Source organism: Doryrhamphus excisus, chromosome 2 (genome assembly GCF_030265055.1).
Source record: "Doryrhamphus excisus isolate RoL2022-K1 chromosome 2, RoL_Dexc_1.0, whole genome shotgun sequence".
NCBI classification, from domain to species: Eukaryota; Metazoa; Chordata; class Actinopteri; order Syngnathiformes; family Syngnathidae; genus Doryrhamphus; species Doryrhamphus excisus.
The window spans coordinates 19,213,471-19,232,315 of record NC_080467.1 but is presented as its reverse complement, the minus strand read 5'-3'; the positions used below and the strand labels follow the sequence as shown (position 1 = coordinate 19,232,315).

At 41.9% G+C, this 18,845-nt stretch overlaps 1 protein-coding gene and 1 long non-coding RNA gene across 3 annotated transcripts in view; one reads left to right on the top strand and one right to left on the bottom strand.

The window, feature by feature from the left end:
• The window catches only part of tnksa (tankyrase, TRF1-interacting ankyrin-related ADP-ribose polymerase a), a 69,693-nt gene that overhangs the window by 11,922 nt on the left and 38,926 nt on the right, over nt 1–18,845 (top strand). The gene's annotated exons all lie outside the window — the stretch shown is intronic.
• Nucleotides 3,747–5,049, bottom strand: LOC131104305 (uncharacterized). Of its 2 annotated transcripts, XR_009119765.1 has the most exons (6): nt 4,957–5,023; nt 4,784–4,854; nt 4,294–4,602; nt 4,144–4,221; nt 3,976–4,035; nt 3,747–3,890 (listed from the first exon to the last, which is right to left on the bottom strand). It is a non-coding gene; the product is annotated as an uncharacterized LOC131104305 (long non-coding RNA). The 2 variants fall into 2 exon arrangements; XR_009119764.1 differs by having other exon boundaries at nt 3,750–3,890; nt 4,784–5,049.

Sequence of the window (18,845 nt, the reverse complement as noted above, 5' to 3'; positions counted from 1 at the left end):
TAAAACAACACAACGGTCTAAACCAGGGGTCGGGAACCTTTTTGGCTACAAGAGCCATGAAGGCCAGATATTTTAAAATGTGTATCTGTGAGAGCCATATACATTTTTCTAAACATTGAATGCAATAAAATGTGTGCATTTTTATGTAAGACCAACAGTTTTAGATATAATGGGCTCTAATTATGTAGACCAGGCACACTACCCCACGCCAATGGGGTGTGGCCAGCACACTTTCGTGAGCAGCGCAGTGTCTAAAAATAAATCGAATACTTGTTGCCATTAATACAACTTCTGCTGCTGCATGGTTTTGCACCATACTCCGTACATGTATTTCATTCTTTTGGCCATCTTCGTCAGAAGGCTTAGTTCTGCAGCTTTAGCTAGGTGACTATTTGACTAAAGGAGGAAAGTTTATATTTACATGTTGACATCTCAATGACCGAGGTAGACTACCGCATTACCCAGTAATAATCAAGTTTTGGTGTTTGACCTGGAAAATATCATCAGGAAAGATAGATATGGTCGGCCGTATTGCAGTAGAAAATAAATGGACGGATTAAAATGCATAAGAAAGTTGTTGATTTTGAATATTATTTTTAACAGTCATTTGCGTGATGTTTACTTTAAAATGTTAGCAAAAATACATTTTTATTGTGGTAAGAAACGCTTGAGAGCCAGATACAGTCATCAAAAGAGCCCTACCTGGCTCCCGAGCCATAGGTTCCCTACCTCTGGTCTAAACACACTCATCCAGCCGCACTTGCATGCTCTGCTAAACTAAGCTAACCCAGCTAGCTTCCATGACTTTTGAGGTTTTTACCCCAACATTCGCCGATGTTTTGGGTCACCGTTAGCGACTTGAGATTGAGATTTTGCCACAGTGAGCAGGCAGCCCCGGCGGTCGAGTGGTTAGCACGCAGACCTCACAGCAAGGAGACCCGAGTTCAATCCCACCCTCGGCCATCTCTTTGTGGAGTTTGCATGTTCTCCCCATGCGTACGTGGGTTTATTTTCTCCCACATTCCAAAAACATGCTAATTGGCGACTCCAAATTGTCCATAGGTATGAATGTGAGTGTGAATGGTCGTTTGTCTATATGTGCCCTGTGATTGGCTGGCAACCAGTCCAGGGTGTACTCCCCCGCCTCTCGCCCGAAGACAGCTGGGATAGGCTCCAGCACCCCACCGTGACCCTAGTGAGGATAAGCGGTAGAAAATGAATGAATGAGCAGGCGGGCAGGTCCAATGTTCCATCTGCTATGTCGCTAACACGACAATCAGAGGGTTCCATGACAGATTGTCTTATAGTTCTGCTGGTTTCTACCATCTTGGAGCGACTTCATAGTTCTGCTGTGTTATGAGTGTCACTGTGATGTTGGAAACCCTCGCATCCATGTGATTCTGGCTTGTGTCTTAAGGCTGTGTTAGAGCAGTCCTCCATCAATATCCTATTCCCTTAGTACAACGTACCAGTTCCACTGGCAGCCAGACCGGCCACACAGCACGATGCAACCACCACCATGCTTAAGGGTTTGCTCTGGTTCTTGTGGCCAAGGAGGTCAGTCTTTGCTGCATCTGATCAATTAGTAAACATTGTACACCTCAGTCAAACCTGAAGGTGTCAGTGTGGAGCCTCTCAGTTCATGATGATGTAGAAGTGATGTGATGAGCCCCTGTGATTCTTACTTTGGTTATGACCATCTTTTTTTTTTACATCTTTAGAAATGACTCCAAGATACCTTCACTGAGTTACGTAAAACTCTGTTGTTTTATTGTGCCGTCTCGGTTCATCCATTGGCACATAGCCCAACTTTTAACCTGCTTCCAAGAAGAAGCAGATGGCCGTATTTACATACGAACAAAATTGACTTGCACAAATTGATACATTGACATTTTTGCCAGCTGTTGATGGTGTCGTCGCTTACACCTTCTAATGAGAAACAATTTCATTAATAAGGTTGGAACTAAGGTTCTATTTTTCTTCCGCAGTTATGATATGCTGTGTTCTTACTGTGGGTGGTGCATATAAAACAAACTTGTTAGTGTCATGAATCATGCTCTTTATGACCGTCCATAATTACCTAAGCTGTCTTGCTGCTACACGGTGTTTTTCACCTCATACTACCCTGGGGTCTTTAATCTGCTGGGAGTCCTGTTGGCATTGATGCATTGGACACAAAGCCAGGTCTTTAAATTTCCTTAAAAGGGAATAAATTGACAGATGTGAGCATGTACATGTATATTTGTAGCCTCTATGCAAGCTTCCCACGTGACAACTTCCACAAGAATTTTTCCCTTCATGTCCTTTATGTTCCTCGGCTGTGATTTAGAGGTCCTGCTCCTGTCTTCATCTCTGCCGCAGGCCAGCACAGCTTTCAGCTTCAGTCTGTGGTGTGGAAAGCTTATATTGACCCATAAATTAACTCTATGGTGCTGTCACATCCAAACTGCTTTGAGAAATGATAGACTTTGTTGTCAGTGGGAGAAGAGAAAAAGTCTGAGGACATCTTTTAAGCTGCCATATACCAGGAATCCAGATACGTGACTTATTTCAGTAGGCTTTGTTGAGTCTTGCCCAAAGTCCCTATACTGAGTTGCTCCTCAGAAATAACAAGTGGCAAATTTCCCAGTTCCGTTTTAGCTCCTCCTCGGTCTTGATGCCACACCAGGAGACACACACACACACACACACACATACAACCAGAGCCGGAGCTGCCGGAGTGCACTGTATGCCTTGTGAACTGCGCACTTAGCAAATAACCGTTAAATTGACATGTTTGTGTTAGCGCTTAGTGGCCGCTACCCACATAGAATGGTAGTTCCTTGTTGTTGGGTGTTAACTTACCTGTTGCTTGTTGTTGTTTTTTTAACTCTATCGATCTACTATCGGTGAGACTGTCATGTTTGCCGCAGTGCTCTTAAGCCCGTGGGTGCTGTTGCTTGTCAATTGAAGAGTGTCATGTGCCGGCTGTTGAGCAGGGCAGTTATATTCTAGCTGAAGTTGTAACAAGTATGAAATCTGTTCATTTTTCAAAGTCAGCCGGACATGTTGGGTTTGGGACGGAGCGGCTAATATTTTTGATGAGATTCCGCCACGATTCAGCGGTCCTCCGGGGAAACACAGAGCTTTGCTTCTCCTCACAGCATTTCATTGACATTTTGTCAAATTCCGCGAGATTCCGCTTTTAACAGACGATCCTGAGATGTTGAAGTTTTATACAGTTGGTGTGTGTTGGAGCAGGGAAATCCGACAAAAGGGCATATGGGAAACTTGGGAAAAACTTTCATGACTTGAAGAAGGGAACAGGGCCCCGTTTCACAAAGCAGGTTTAGTGAAAACTCGGAGTATGTTAACCCTGAAATGAGGGAAACTCTGAGTTTTCCGTTTCAAAAAGGGAGGTAAGTCAAACCAGAGACAGAGGAGTAACTCCAGCCTGTTTCACAGAGAGAGGTAACTTAACCTCGGTGTCAGTTACTATGGCAACAGACTCTGTGAACATAACCTGGTCGGGACCAGGTTTTCTTCAATGAACCTCGAGTTTCTTTCTGTCTCCGGTGTGATTCATTCATTGTCGCGCCTGTTTAAAGCCAGTTTGGTCGTTTTTCATAATCACCATCACCAACAGCAGTAAAATAAACAGAAAGACAAAATTTTTTTTATTTGGTCTTCTTTATTTCCTACAAATAAGAAAAAAAATGGTTTCTTACTTTTTAATTGTTACAATCATCAACACAATTCACCTATGACCATGCACCCACCTCTAACTTGTGTTTTAATAATTCAATTTCCAGATCCGTTTTAGTTATCTAGCGGTCCAGCAGCACCATTTCTTTTTCTGTTTTTTGTACTGTTTTTAATAAATGCACTTTGTAGATTTCTTTTAGTGGTAGCTGGGAACACATAAGGATGACATTATACAGTTGCACATGAATTCCACTGAATTAACCTCTGGAATTTACTGAATACGTATCTCACTGTGTCAATCTGTGCTGTGGAGGTTGAGGGACCCTCTTCCTGCTGCCCAGCCATGCTCTGCTAAAATGGATAAGAATCCGTTAATACTTCAGTGTAGGCTAAAAGTCACTATAATCCACATGTAAACACATGTGAATGGAGAGGAAATCAGTAACATCAAGATTTTACCTCTGTAGGCCTCTCAGGCTCCCTCTCAGACACCACAGAGAAGGCAGCAGACATTGTGGTCCCATCATCTTCATCATCCTGTTTAGAGTGTTGTGTTTCACTATGCTATACTTTAAATATGGCATAATCTCTGGACTATTGGCTACTTACAGTTAAAGTGGCACATGGATCCACTAGACCAAGTACGTCTTCAGAATCTGTTGAGACAAAAGAAAAACACATGAAAGGGAAATTAACATTGAACTATAGGCCCAAAAGAAGTTTGAGGCCTAGGCCTATTGCATCTTATCAAGGCTGGTGGCTCCTGTGTAATCATGTCCGAGGATGAGGTTCCTCCAGGGATCCCCTCTGCGACTGGCCTCCCGACAGTCTGACCCATGGCCAGCTCCTCTGCCTCGGTCAGACGTGGTGGGGGTGGTCCTCCGCCAGTTTTGCGGGCAGATGCCCGCTTTCTGTTGGCTGAGTAAAAGTTAGATGTTGCTTTTCATATGTCTGATTTAACTGTATACAGGCGAGGACATTTATGTGTGTGAAAACAATATTATGTTGGAGATAATGCACACTGAAACAGCTGCTGAATGATATTTAGTGGTAAACATGATTAAAAAAAGGCACCCTGACTGTTATGCTGAGGGCTTACCTGTTTGAACAATGTTTTTATATTTCATCTTCAGCTGCTTCCACGTTCTTTTTTCGCCGGTGGGATTACATCTAAGTGACATAAATTGTAGCTGTAACACCATTCTACTTGTTTGCATCTGTAGCCTAATATTATTGTGATTGCATAAATGTATATAATAAATTTAAACTTACGCATTGACTCGAGCACTAATCTTCTCCCACGCCGACTCGCGTTCTTTCGCTGCTGCAGCCGTGTTGCTTTTCTTTTTAAAAACGCTTTCAATGTTGCTTTTCATTTTAAAAACGCTTTCAATGTTGCTTTTCTTTTTAAAAACGCTTTCAATGTTGCTTTTCTTTTTAAAAACGCTTTCAAATTTGCCGTATGACCGCATTAATATATCCAGTTCCAGAGGACTGAAATACGACGATCTTTTCTTCTCACTCGTTGCCATGGTGAATCGAGGGAACAGGGCTCCATTGATCAGGGCTTTTTAAAGTCGTGGTGCACGCGCTTAACTCAGAGTGAACAAACTCTGTGTTGATTGAACCAATTGAAATCACCTGTTCTGAAACCCGTAAGTCAGAGTTTCCTGTCTCAGAGTAGATCAACTCAGAGTTCAGGGTTAGACTCCAGAGTTGGTTGAACCTGCTTCTTGAAACGGGGCCCAGTAACTATGACACTGACAACATCAACGACGACAAAGACAAGGGTGTATAAACACCAACCGAAGACACTTAATCATGGCGATCAGACACAGCTGGCAGCACACAGGGGAAGCTTTCTAACTAAACGGGTCAGACAGAAGAGGGAAGGACAAGCAGACCAGCGGAACTATAACCAGATACTGTAACAGGGCTGGAAACAAAGCGGAGGACTGTGCCTGATTGAAAGTAAATTGATTGAATTTCGTTGTTTAAGTGCATGTTTTTGTCTGTTCATTGATTCTGGCATCGTCGTGCGGCTGTTTGGCCACAATTCCACCAGTGGCATACAGATCCTGATCTTGCTTGTGTTTCCATCAAAAGGGCTTTAGACGGGATTGCAACGGCTGTGCGGAATATACAGTTTTGAAGGGTTAGCCCCCCCCCCCCCCCCGATGCAGTGCCTTTAATAAGGAGCAAGACATTAGTGATGTGAAAATCCCCTGTAGAGCCGCAGTTGGGCATAAAAGGATCACCATGAGGGTTTTTCTCTCCACTGTTGTTCCTGTCATTGGTCATTGATCCTCCCCCAGTCTCAAAGCAATGATTAGTTCACTTTCACCCGGTTGTGTCTTCTGCCCTTGAGGACTTTTTTTTTTTTAAATGAGCTCGCAAGTGCAACATGGTCTCGGTAATCCTTGGGTGTCACTCTCCTGCCTCGAACGACATCATCTGTACGCATCCTCTTGCCCCCTGCTGTCACCCATTCTTCATCTTTTCTCGTTTGCCACCGTCTCTTCACCGAAGCATCTCAGTCATGTGCTTTAAATCACAGTGTGACAGTATTGCAAGTGATGTATTATCCCTCTGAAATGCTTCTTAAAGCTCCTTTAGTACCAATGTTATTGCTATTATTATACAGGTTGCAAGCTTTTATGGCTTATCACGTGGCCTATGCTGCCATTTAGTCTTCACAATCTTTAGGATTTTCCAATAAATAGCCTGTTCAGGTAATCCAGAATAAGATTTTACAGGTAATACTCATGAATACCCCTTTTCTATTGCAGCTTTACTCACTATTGACACGGTAATGATGGTAAAACCAGATACTGCTTTTAATAGTGTTAGCTCTTTTTCCAAGCGTTCTGGACCGATATCAAAATGTCACAGCAATACTGGCTGCTTATTGGTCATTGTAACCTGTGACGATACGCATCGACAACTGTGAGAAACAACCATTTGCTCAGAACTCCTAGGAAATGGGATCACGCGATATAGAAGAAATAATAGAAATGATACAACTTTGTCCTACGATACAGATTTGATATGACACCGATGCCAAGGTGCTGAAACCAACGCAGCGTGCTCTTCCTCTTTGGCGATGAGGAGAACAGACAAGCATGCACTTGGCAATATATCAATCATTTTTTTAATCATGTGATTCATTTCATTTATTCATTTATCGTCCCAGGTCTTAGTGCCCACAAGATATTTTTTTCAGAATGAGAAATCTTGTCACATTTTCATTTTGCGAGATGTTGTGACACCCCTGCAAATAATATATTGTCATATTTTGTCCCATATACTCTTATTATGTCTTCCGAATGGGTGATACAAGTGAAAAGGTGACTCTGGGGGTGTTATTTCATGTCCAGAGGGCTGTAATAGTGAAGGCCGTGATCAGGTTTTCTATGCTCTAACTGTGAAAATATTCCATTTATAAAGAAGGAATCCCATTTAGCGGAAATTCCCTTACCGCTGGAACCGATGAACCTCAATAAACGAGGAAATATTTACTGTATGTTGTTATCGTCAGAGGCTGCAATATACTGTATAATGCAGTATGGATTTTCGGCCATGTTGCCCATCCCTATGAGAAAGTCATGTCGTATTTTGCTCTCTGTGTACATGAGACACTGCCATATGTCTGTGTCTTATTACACTCAAAAATATGTGAGCAACTGTGAGGGGAAATAATTGATTCCCATCTGTCCTCTCTTTATGTTTCTCAATCTATGTTATTACATTTCACATGCGTCAGTTCGGCTCCCCTTGCAGGCTGTCTGAGATTTTTTTCCTACAAGAAAAGCAGCTTATGAGTTGGCATTATGATCATCTTTTGCCCTTGAAATGAATCAAAATTGTGGGATTAGCAGTGAAATTGGACTTCTCTCCAGTTCCACTGCAAAGACCTTTTAGAGTTAGACCATTGTGGGGCTTAGCATGACTTCTTCCTATGCAGCAATGAACCGTAACTCCACTTCACACCACAGGGATTCCGTCATAAGTTACAGTAAGAAAGTAATGTAAGAAAAGAGAAATGACCGCATGTGTACACACACCATTCTTTCTGTGTTCTCCCTCACGTCTGTTTTCATTTCCTTTTGAGTATTGCTCAGCTGGGGTCGGAAAGTGCAAGGCAATGTCTGTGTGACCTTTTTAGCCGACTGCTGCTGATAGACCGGGGAGGAAAGGTTGTGGAATCCCTGCTGGTAAAAACAGAACACCACAGAAGAAAATTAAATTGGTTAAATTCACACTGCAAACATCTGAGATCAGTAGATCCCCGCCAATTTGCAATTCCCCCACATATTCACAGATGTCTTTTCTCTGTTTTAAATTGTATATCATCGTTTTTTTAATGACAACTTAAATATGGAGTGGTTTGAGAGGGGGGAAAGAGTGCTGCAGCTATGAATCCATGAGAGGGCGCCGTCTCAAAAGACAGTTCATCAAGATTTTGCAGCAAATAGATGCCTTGACTAGATGTGGAGCTTGTGTAACTCCAATACTGTGTCCTGGATGCCAGGACAATGTTTTAAAATGTGATATGAATTTACAATGTGTTTAACAAGCGTCAGAGGGATATTATAGACTTTAGAGTATCAACAGTAGACATTTCATGGGGCTTTTTATGGGCGGCTTTGGGGATCGGGCTGATCCGATATTGAAAATTTGTGACACCAGTTGTGGAGATGCCTGATCCATGAACCAAGGGAATTTATTTCTACCTTTCTATGTTCTTTAGTATTCAGCAGCAGAAAAGAGGTAAGTTTCAGGAAAGTATCAGTTCCACACTAGAAAAGGGAGAAAACCTGCATTTCAATTAGCAGGTTTCACTTATATATTTTTTCACTTTATATGTTAGCTCAAAGATCTAAACAACCAGGGGTGGGCAAACATTTTGACTCGCAGGCCGCTTTGAGTTAACAAAATTTAAAACGGAATGTATATTTAACACACACACACACACACTATTTTACGCTTATAATTCCAAGAGTCCACAGTGAATTATTTGTCTAATTTTATCTGTAATAGTGTCATACATTCAGCTGTATGTCCTCATGTCCCTTTTTTGAGGAGCACTTTAAACATCAGACCACAGCAAACTACGAAATTTAATTTTACAGTTTTGTGTTGTCTAAATAAGACATCCGACTTGCAAGTCATGTTGCCAGTTTGTATGTTAAAAGTTGAAATACTTGGAAAGCAACTGGCGGGCTGGCTTCAAATGCTTGGTGGGCCGCATTTGGCCCCCGGGCCATAGTTTGCCCATCCCTGTAAACAACTATACCGATATCAACAACGCCACATATTTAACACCATGAACTTCAACCTTTGGTGCGTAACGTTCTGCATGCTAATAACTTCATAAGTGTCTTGTATTTTTGTTATGCTATGCTAAGAAATAATACACCACCAGACACAAATAGTTGAACTATCAGTATTTGAGCCTGAATTTTACTCGGAATCTCTGGCATATATATCTTGTCATATATTAACCAGAACATTTGGGAACGCCTCAGATTTTCTTCATCTCCCCAAATGTGTCGTATCCCTGTTGCACTGGATCCTTACTTCCCAGTCTGCTCTGTTTTGAAACATCAAACTTTGAGTGTTTGAGTGAACAAATGCAGAAAACACTAAACATTTAGCTGGGCTCCCCCGACCACCAACCCTTCCTCTTGTATTCTTTCATGAGATAGGAAAGGAAGAAAAATGAAACATGTTTTTGAAAGGCAAGGAAAGGAGAGTTACTGCTAAATATTTTTTTTCCATCTCTTGGAATAAGTGAGATGGATTTTCAAGCTGTGCTCAATGGTATGATTTTGTTCCCTGCTCATACAGCCGCAGTGTGAGCAGTGAAAAAGATATTCAAAGAGTACATGTTGACAACAGCAACACCGCATCGCTGTAAATACTCTATGAGGAGATGTTAACTGTGACAAATGGCCAGTGGTGGTCTGACTGCTTTTTAATCAGTGTGTATGTGCTGGATCATCTAACTGCTGTGGCTCACTGTAGTCACATCAACACATGACTGTTGCCAGATAGAAAAACAACTATAATCAAGTTTGTGAGCAATTGAACCCCTTGAAGCAAGAGTAGTCTTCCAACTATTTGCATTTCCCCCCACTGATTACAAAAAAAACCCTAAGCATTTATGTTTTGCCAGGGCACCGGGAAGCAACTGGCTTCATTAGAAATGTCAGGGCTTGTTTTTTCTCTATCAGTATGCCGGAATGAATACTTCATGAGCCACAGGGATCAGAATTTGGATGCCCGTGGCATCTGTAGGGCTCTGGGGAAGAAAAGAGAGAGATTTAGAGTTTTGGGAATGCATTAAAGCTGGATTGTAGCTATGGACACACAGTGTAACCCCAACAGAAGGGCCATTTGCACATGAAAATGAGTAAAAAGTGTCATATTGGTTTCTCATTTGCATGCCGATGGCTTCTTGGAGCCTGAAGACGCAAATTGGTTGAAGTTTTTAAAGACTTAAACATCCACAACAGTAATGGTATGACCCAGGGAGAACCGAGCTTCCCTATGGAGAAAACTCATTTCGGCCACTTGTACCCACGGGCTTGTCATTTCAGTCACTACCCAGGCAGGACTTCATCCCCAACCTGGAGATGACCTCCATCCTTTTCTGGGCGAGATGCTGATTCTCATTCCCAAACGCTTCGCACTCCGCCGCAAACTGATCCAGTAAGAGTGATGTGAATTAAACAGAGACCTGAGATTCCTGCGGCCACCAAATCAGATCCCCTCACCACCCTGGCAGTGCCTTGAAATTTGGAAACAAGCCTGGCTTCAGCTCTGACACGGCTCGTACAGAGAATGAACCGCCTGAATTAGGTGGTCCAGTACCCCACAGTCCCAGAGTATTCCCCACAGGATTCAGTTTTTCTTAAAAACACGTTGAATTTAAGATACTGCATTAGCGAGCATGTCAGGAAGCATAGGGAAACACTCCAATAACACTCCAATAAGGTGCAATAACAACAATGGGGGTCAAAGCAAGCTTGCACTTGAGTGGACCAGACAGTGTGTATTCCTGCATCCTGCAAGCCCAAGTGTGCATCCTTCTTCTCCTAATCAGTGACATGCTCATTGATTACCTTGGCGACTGCTGTTCGATTCGTCTCTAGTGATGAATGAGCCGGAGCTTGTTTCCGCTCAGACGCTCCCATGCACTCATACCTCAGGATCAATACATTATTCTGATTTGTGGCCTTCTAATCTAAGACAAGATGAAATACCTGGGAAAAGAAGCTACACGGTATTATTATAGTGTGTGTGTATGTATGATGCACTTCTAGTGGTGGTGGTGGTGGTGGTGCGGGGGGGCTTGCCCTGCCCCATTTCAGCAAATTTCCTGCAGCTGAAATTGCCTAGTTTTCCACATGACTGCTTGGGTCCACAACACTGTGTGAGTTAGTGAAGGCAGGCAGCCACTCTGCAGCAAGCTGACAGAATTTGATTAATGAAGTCAAACAAAATGGGATAAAAAAAAGCTACTAATTTTGTGCACATCAAAATGGAAAAGTGAATTCCCATATTAAATCAAATTTGTGCTTCAAATGTAAATTATTATTTGAATAAATGTGCAATTACAGGGAAAACTCCAAAGTTAAATGCCCCAAAGGTTGTTTTTTGTGAGGATGAACTGACAATAGCTCTGTACTGAAGTTTTGGACTATTCCGGCACTTTTCCCGACCACATATCTCCTCCACAATTCCAAATCTGTCTGCTGACACCTCTGGCTTGAATAACGTCTGGCGTCTTAGAAAAAAAAAAATTAGTACACAAGTTTTACGGCATTCTGACTTTCCCCGTTACGTAGGTTATTATATATTTTTTGGAATGGAATGGCCTTTATTGTCATTATACAAGATGTACAACGAGATTGGAGAAGATTAAGATTTTAAGATTAAGTTTAATCACATGGCTGCACGGCGTTGAGTGGTTAGCGCGCAGACCTCACAAGCTAGAAGACCCAAGTTCAATTCCACCCTTGGCCATCTCTGTGTGGAGTTTGCATGTTCTCCCCGTGCATGCGTGGGTTTTCTCCGGGTACTCCGGTTTCCTCCCACATTCCAAAAACATGCTAGGTTAATTGGCGACTCCAAATTGTCCATAGGTATGAATGTGAGTGTGAATGGTTGTTTGTCTATATGTGCCCTGTGATTGGCTGGCGACCAGTCCAGCGTGTACCCCGCCTCTCGCCCCAAGACAGCTGGGATAGACTCCAGCACCCCCCGCGACCCTCGTGAGGATAAGCGGTAGAAAATGAATGAATGAATGAATGAACTTTAATCGCCAGTGTGACTCCCAAGGCCGTAGGGCACATTTGTTTGGTGGCAGCGTGCAAACGAAAGTGAAAGTAAAAATTGCAATGTGGGAAAATCAACATTAGCCGCATCACAGTCTTGTAATGTTGTTTCTTTCAAATGTTTGGAGACTGCCTTTCAGGAGCCATTCGACCGGACCTGATTTAAGCGAACTAGTCTGTTTAGATCTCCTGTGTTTTTGCATACTTTTTTTTTTGCATGCTGTGCTCAGTGCAGCAGTATTATGTCCTGATTTGATCCACGTTTGTTTCGTCTGTGGTTAACTTTGTTACGCTTTATAGTTTTCTTTCGCACTGCCATATGCAGCATCTTTCCTGTGGGGGATGAAGTCCGTGCTGATGTTTCTGTGGCTTTCTAAGGACAATGTCATCACAAAACTTCACGGGGGATGCACTGCTTCAGGCGTAAAAGGAAGAAGCTCAGGGAAGGGTAGTAGCATGGCACTCTGCATACAGCTCCTTATTGGCTATTAATACTGACTGTGTGTAACTGATGTTCAGTCGAAGGACGTGCTGTACACTACTCTACGATGCATATAACATAGCTATATGTCCCACAGGTGTAACTACCACAGTGGTACTTTGGTATCCTATTCAGTACATTTGCTGAAAATTGCTTACAAGCTCAGGGAACTGCTGGTTACATGGTCTCTTGAATGGAATGGACCTGGCTTGCCCAATATGTTAAATAAGATGACTGATATCCAGGGCAGTGAGAGCCATCTGTGAGAGTAAATGAACATTAGCGCTCAGATTGGTTTGGTGTCATGGCTAAAACATGGCCTGGTGTAAATTAAAAAAAAAGAAAAAAACAATAATGAGAACTGTATTTCATCTATCCCCCACCTGCCTCAGACAGCAGTAGCTTAATTGACCCCAAATGAGCAAATTAAAAATGACTGCGATAGCCAAGTGAATTGTCCATGCAAGGTCACATGTAGAGCCACACTCATATTGCTTTATGAGACATTTTCAAATGATTCATCGTCTGCTTTGTGGAGTCCATCCAGATGATTATATTTAGTAAAACATGGGTGTCCAAAGTGCCATTTGCCACCCACGGCTGTTCTTTTATTGGCTCGCGGCACACTATAATATAATTTAACAGGGAAACAAAAAAAAGACAAATCAGCAATAATTTTACAAGAATAAATTTAAAATATCCTGAAAAAAATCAAATCTAATTGTAATTTTATGAGAATAATAAATTAAAATATTAAAGAAAAAATATTTTTCTTAGTAATTTTTTTAAATTGGATTGCAGAAAAGGTTAGAATGTTACAAGAATAAAGTCGAAATCTTATGGGGATGGAGTCATAATTACAAGAAGAAAATGTACAGAAAAAAACAGCAGAAAAAAATTAAAAAAAACAGCTGTAATTTTACAAAAATGATGAAATAATGTCATTTTAATAGCATAAAGTTGAAATATTAAAAAAAAAATATATATTTTTTTAATCTTAACATTATTGGAAACAAACAAAACAAAATAGATTTGGGATTTTTGAAAGATTAGGTTGGGGAAAAATATATACTATTAGGGGAATAAAACAACAATATTTCAAAAAATATTAACAAAAAATTGATTATAGTATTTGGAAAATAAAAAAAGACAGGAGAAAAAGAGCAAAGAAAGAAGTATATACTATTATTCTTTTTCACCGATATGACAAAGCTGAGATGCTGTTGTAGGCATATGTTTACAAATTATCAAAGTGGCCCTTGCCCTCGTTTATTTTTTACTATGTGGCCCTAACTGGAAAAACATTGGATCCTGTATTAAACCAAGCAAAATAAGAGAGAGCCATGTGGGTGGCCAACAACCAAAATACATCCGCAGCACTTCCATTCAGTGCAAGGCGTGATGTAATTAATCACACGGTGGAAGTGACAACGGCATGGGTATACACTCACTTAATTAGGTACGCTTGAATATAAGAGCTGAATCCAAACTTATGATAGTAATGCTCATTTTTTATCTAACTTATCTGCACATACTTAATGAGCATTATCTGGCCCTCTGACTAAAATAAAGTGTGAACACTAACCGAACTGCACTCACAATGACAGTCTTGACTTTAGAGACCAGAGACGAAGACGAAGGGATAATGCCAGTTTTTAAATGAGATCCTTAAGCCAAATGAAGTCAATCAAGATGGTGAAATGATGGTAATTGGTATAATGATGTTCTTATTGATCCTCAACACCAGTTCCGTAGCGGCTTCAGGACGGTAGTCAGGTTGAATGATCTATTGTGGCGTTTTAGTCTATATATTTCAAAGGTGTTTCTCAAATAGCTTCACCCTCCACACAGACACACGCCGGCTCTTTGCTGCGTGGTCAAGATGTATATCTATAAGCTTGTGTGTCATTATCATTGACACGCTCCAGTCCTCGCTCATGCACGTACTCACAAACACGCTCGTGCATTTCAAGTAGTCTTTCAAGCCGCTGACGTTTGGAATTCAAACGGCGATCACCAATGTCTGCTGCACTTCGTCAAGGGACGCACACTCACAAACACAAACACACACACTTACAATCATCATTCAGGAGACAGCTAGCCTGTCCAGTGTGGGAGTGGCACTATTGCAGACACCACAAGAATGCAAACTCAGATGCGTTCCGACAAATGAGCTCTCAGAATGTGTTACAATAATAGTCGGAGTGTCGGAATCGAATGTAGTTCTCCAACGTCTAATATGATTTTGAGTGTGTTACATCAGGGGTGCTCATTACGTCGATTGCGAGCTACTAGTAGATTGCCGAGGTAGTTTGGGTCAATCGCTTAAACGTCACATTGTAGATGTCATACGACATCAGTCAGCTGACATTAAGCTCCCTTCCTGATTCGGTCTTGCTCCCCCGTCGCATGTTTTGTACACACCCGTTTCTTCAGCTATTATTTCATGATGAAGTGGAAAATGTAATCTAATATGTTGCCTTGACTTTGGCTGCATTATGTTGTGTATATCATTTTTAATTCTTGTATATCGTTAATGTTTGAACGTTCATAGTTATTTTGACTGACACATTACCAGTACTTATGTACACAACTACTGAGGAATGATGTGTAATTTTATATTCATTCATTCATTTTCTACCGCTTATCCTCACGAGGGTCACGGGGGGTGATGAAGCCTATTCCGGCTGACTTTGGGCGAGAGGTTTCATACCTATGGACCTATTTGGAGTCAATTAACCTAAGACGCAGGTTTTTGGAACGTAGGGTGGAAACCCAGAGAAAACCCACGCATGTTTGGGGAGAACATGCAATCTCCACACAGAGATGCAGATACAGAGAACTTAGATCTTCCCGATCTCTTGTGTGGCCAACATGTAAACCACTCGTCCACCCTGTGGCCTGAAAATGTGAAATAATAGTCAGTAATATTTCCAATAGGATTTCAAAGTTTACTGGTTAGATTTTATATACGTAGTATGTTATGTTTTATAGAAGGGGGTAGATCATTTTGACTTGTAACTTGCGTGCACCCCTGATGCACGTGTATAATGTACATAAATACATATTCGTTTTTTTAAATAAATATATATGCTGGAGCCTATCCCAGCTGTCTTCGGGCGGGAGGCGGGGTACACCCTGGACTGGTGGCCAGCCAATCCCAGGGCACATATAGACAAACAACCATTCACACTCACATTCATACCTATGGACAATTTGGAGTGGCCAATTAACCTAGCATGTTTTTGGAATGTGGGAGGAAACTGGAGAACCCGGAGAAAACCCACGCATGCACAGGGAGAACATGCAAACTCCACACAGAGATGGTGGGGATTGAACTCGGGTCTCCTAGCTCTGAGGCCTGCGCGCTAACCGCTTGGCCACCGTGCAGCCCATATACATTTTCTATATGTATAATAGAAGGGAGATCTTTGGGACTTGGTCATTAGCTTGCAGGCTGAAAAAGTGTGCACACCCCTGTGCTACAGCCTGTCCTCATATTGCTTCGCCTGAGCTATCAACTGTGTGTGTGTGTGTGTGTGTGTGTGTGAGAGAGACTTAAACTGGCTGGCTGTCCATATTGTCATTTATTTTTTTCTATCTGCCCATCTGTCAACATACAGAAAAGAACAGGGGCGTGTTAACACATCTATTCTGGCAGCAACATCTGGTCCAATCCATTGCAGGTGCTTCTCTGTTTACGACATTCCGAGTTTTTACTTTTTGCGGTTACGCACACATAATTATGAATATTATACAAAAAGAAAAGGTACTAGTTATGGGTGCGAGGTAGAGTAATACATCGGCGGAGTAACACGTCGTCGCACCACGACACTGACAGGAACATCTTTTCTGTTCTTTTTAGTTAACTACTTCAGTTTAACCGCCATTATGACTCCCAAGGCAGCCAGGCAGACTCAGTGCGTGAAAGTGGAATTGAAATTAGACATCGTAAGACGCTCAGTGGAGAAATCAAACCCTCTCCAAGCTGCTGGAACGCGGTGACCATCATGAGGGATAAAGATGATATTTTTGAACATGTGATAGGATCTGCTCCTGTGAAATGGACAGTGATAACAGCATAGTGTACTCCTTATCGAGACGTCGTCCTCCCAATAAGCCTGTCCCTACCTACTTGTAACCATGTGCAAGACAACTATAGGCATACAAGTAAGGAATTGTTCTTTTTTTTTATCACTGTTTCATTTCATTCTTGTATTAAATCTTTTTAGGTCTATATTTCATGTCTTACATGTGTTCTGCATACAGAGTGAGCGAGTTAATGTAGGTATAATTTAGGTGTGAGGTCTGATTTACATCAAAACTCGACTTGCATCACTTGTACGTGACCTGAGGACTACCTGGATTCAGTCCTCTCCAGGAAACCTCATTTGTCCATTGCCAAAAGAACCAGCTTCTGAAAACAGGCTAAGGATTTTCATAGTCCAATCTGATTTGGCATAGTCGGGTAATCGTGTTTTGGGCTTTTGTTTTTGTTTTTTCGTAGAGATAATGGAGATCCTGACAAACAAACACATCACCTCAAACAAAAAGACTAAAACACTCAGATGAACAAATAAACCTGGTAGCTGTGCAACAACAGTATCTTCATTTATTTATTGACACAGAGAGCAAGCAAAATGAACAAAAACAAAAGCATGGGAAAAACATGGCTGGAAAAACAACAACTTTCCAAAAATCTATTAGCATTTGTTAACTATTAACTCTGTCAGCATGGCTTCACCATATCGTGTTCAAAGCAGAGGAAAATATTCCATTCCAAACATTTTCAAAATGCTGCCATACTTTAGATGATGTTTCAGTAGCCAGCGTTTCCAGCGTTCAAAGCTAGCGCTCACCTCAGCTCCTTTGGATTGTGCCACTGAAGCAAGTGATTTTATTCACGCTTGGTAAGTCAAAAAGATCCGCTGTGGCGACTCCGTAATCAGGAAAAAGCCCAAAGAAACAAACAAAAGTATACATCTTCAGTTAAACACACTTTCATTTTCAATTCTTTACTAAGTAGGGATGTCTGATATTGAAAAGCGATATGCCGATATTGTCCAACTCTCAAGTTTCGATGCCGATATCAGCTGATACCGATATGTTTAACATGACATATCTCCTGTGGAGACGCAACACATATGTGTTGTATACAGCTTTTTAAAGATATAGTTTTTCATCCATTCATTTTCTACCGCTTATCCTCACAAGGGTCGCGGGGGTGCTGGAGCCTATCCCAGCTGTCTTCGGGCGAGTGGCGGGGTACACCCTGGACTGGTCGCCAGCCAATCACAGGGCACATATGGACAAACAACCATTCACACTCTCATTCATACCTATGGACAATTTGAAGTCGCCAATTAACCTAGCATGTTTTTGGAATGTGGGAGGAAACCGGAGTACCCGGAGAAAACCCACGCATGCACGGGGAGAACATGCAAACTCCATACAGAGATGGCCGAGAGTGGAATTGAACTCGGGTCTCCTAGCTGTGAGGCCTGCTTGCTAACCACTTGGTTGCCATGCAGCCTCGTTTTTCATGATCAGAAAAAAATCTGATACCGATACCAACCAATATCGCATTTTTATACTGATATCGGGCCGATAATTATCAGACATTCCTCTTACTGACACAAAATAGGCTATTTATAACAAAAACAAACACTTTCTTTGTAAAAGAAAAAAATGTAGCTGTGAGCACCCCAATGTAGTCATAGTGGTACAGTTTTGGTCACATGACATTTTTATTTGATTCACCTGCGAGCTTGATGGTCAGACTCCTCTGAAGCGAATCTCAGACTCTCGAAGCGCAAACCAGACACCCCGAGAAAACAGTAGCCTGCTTCTTCGCATTTCCATGTGTTGTTTAGAAAAACGCTGCACTTGAGTTCAAATAAATTCCAAAGTGCCTTGACCCGTTTTAAGATGAACAGTGTGTCATCCGATCAGTCAGTTAAAGAAACAGAGGGAATCCATGTGTATAACCACCAGGGTGTACTCAGGTGCCCAAATGTGATTGTCTCACTGTTTAAATGGCTTCCAAACTATGTCATCTAATTTAGTTTCTTGATCGCTCCCTCTCTTCATTTCCTTCTCTGGAATTCATAGTTTTTTCAATTTCTGTCTCACACCCCCTTCCTTGTCTCCCACTTTCTCCCCCGTCATACTGTTCCGCCCTCGCCTGGCTAACACCAATTATACTGTGTCAAATCCATGCATGTCAGCTTCCAGATCCCTAATCATCTCCTCTCGCTTTCATCTGCAAATCCTTTGTTCCCCTCCCCTCCCCCCCCCCCTTTCACTTTCTCCATAACCTCGCCTCTCTGCTCTGCTCG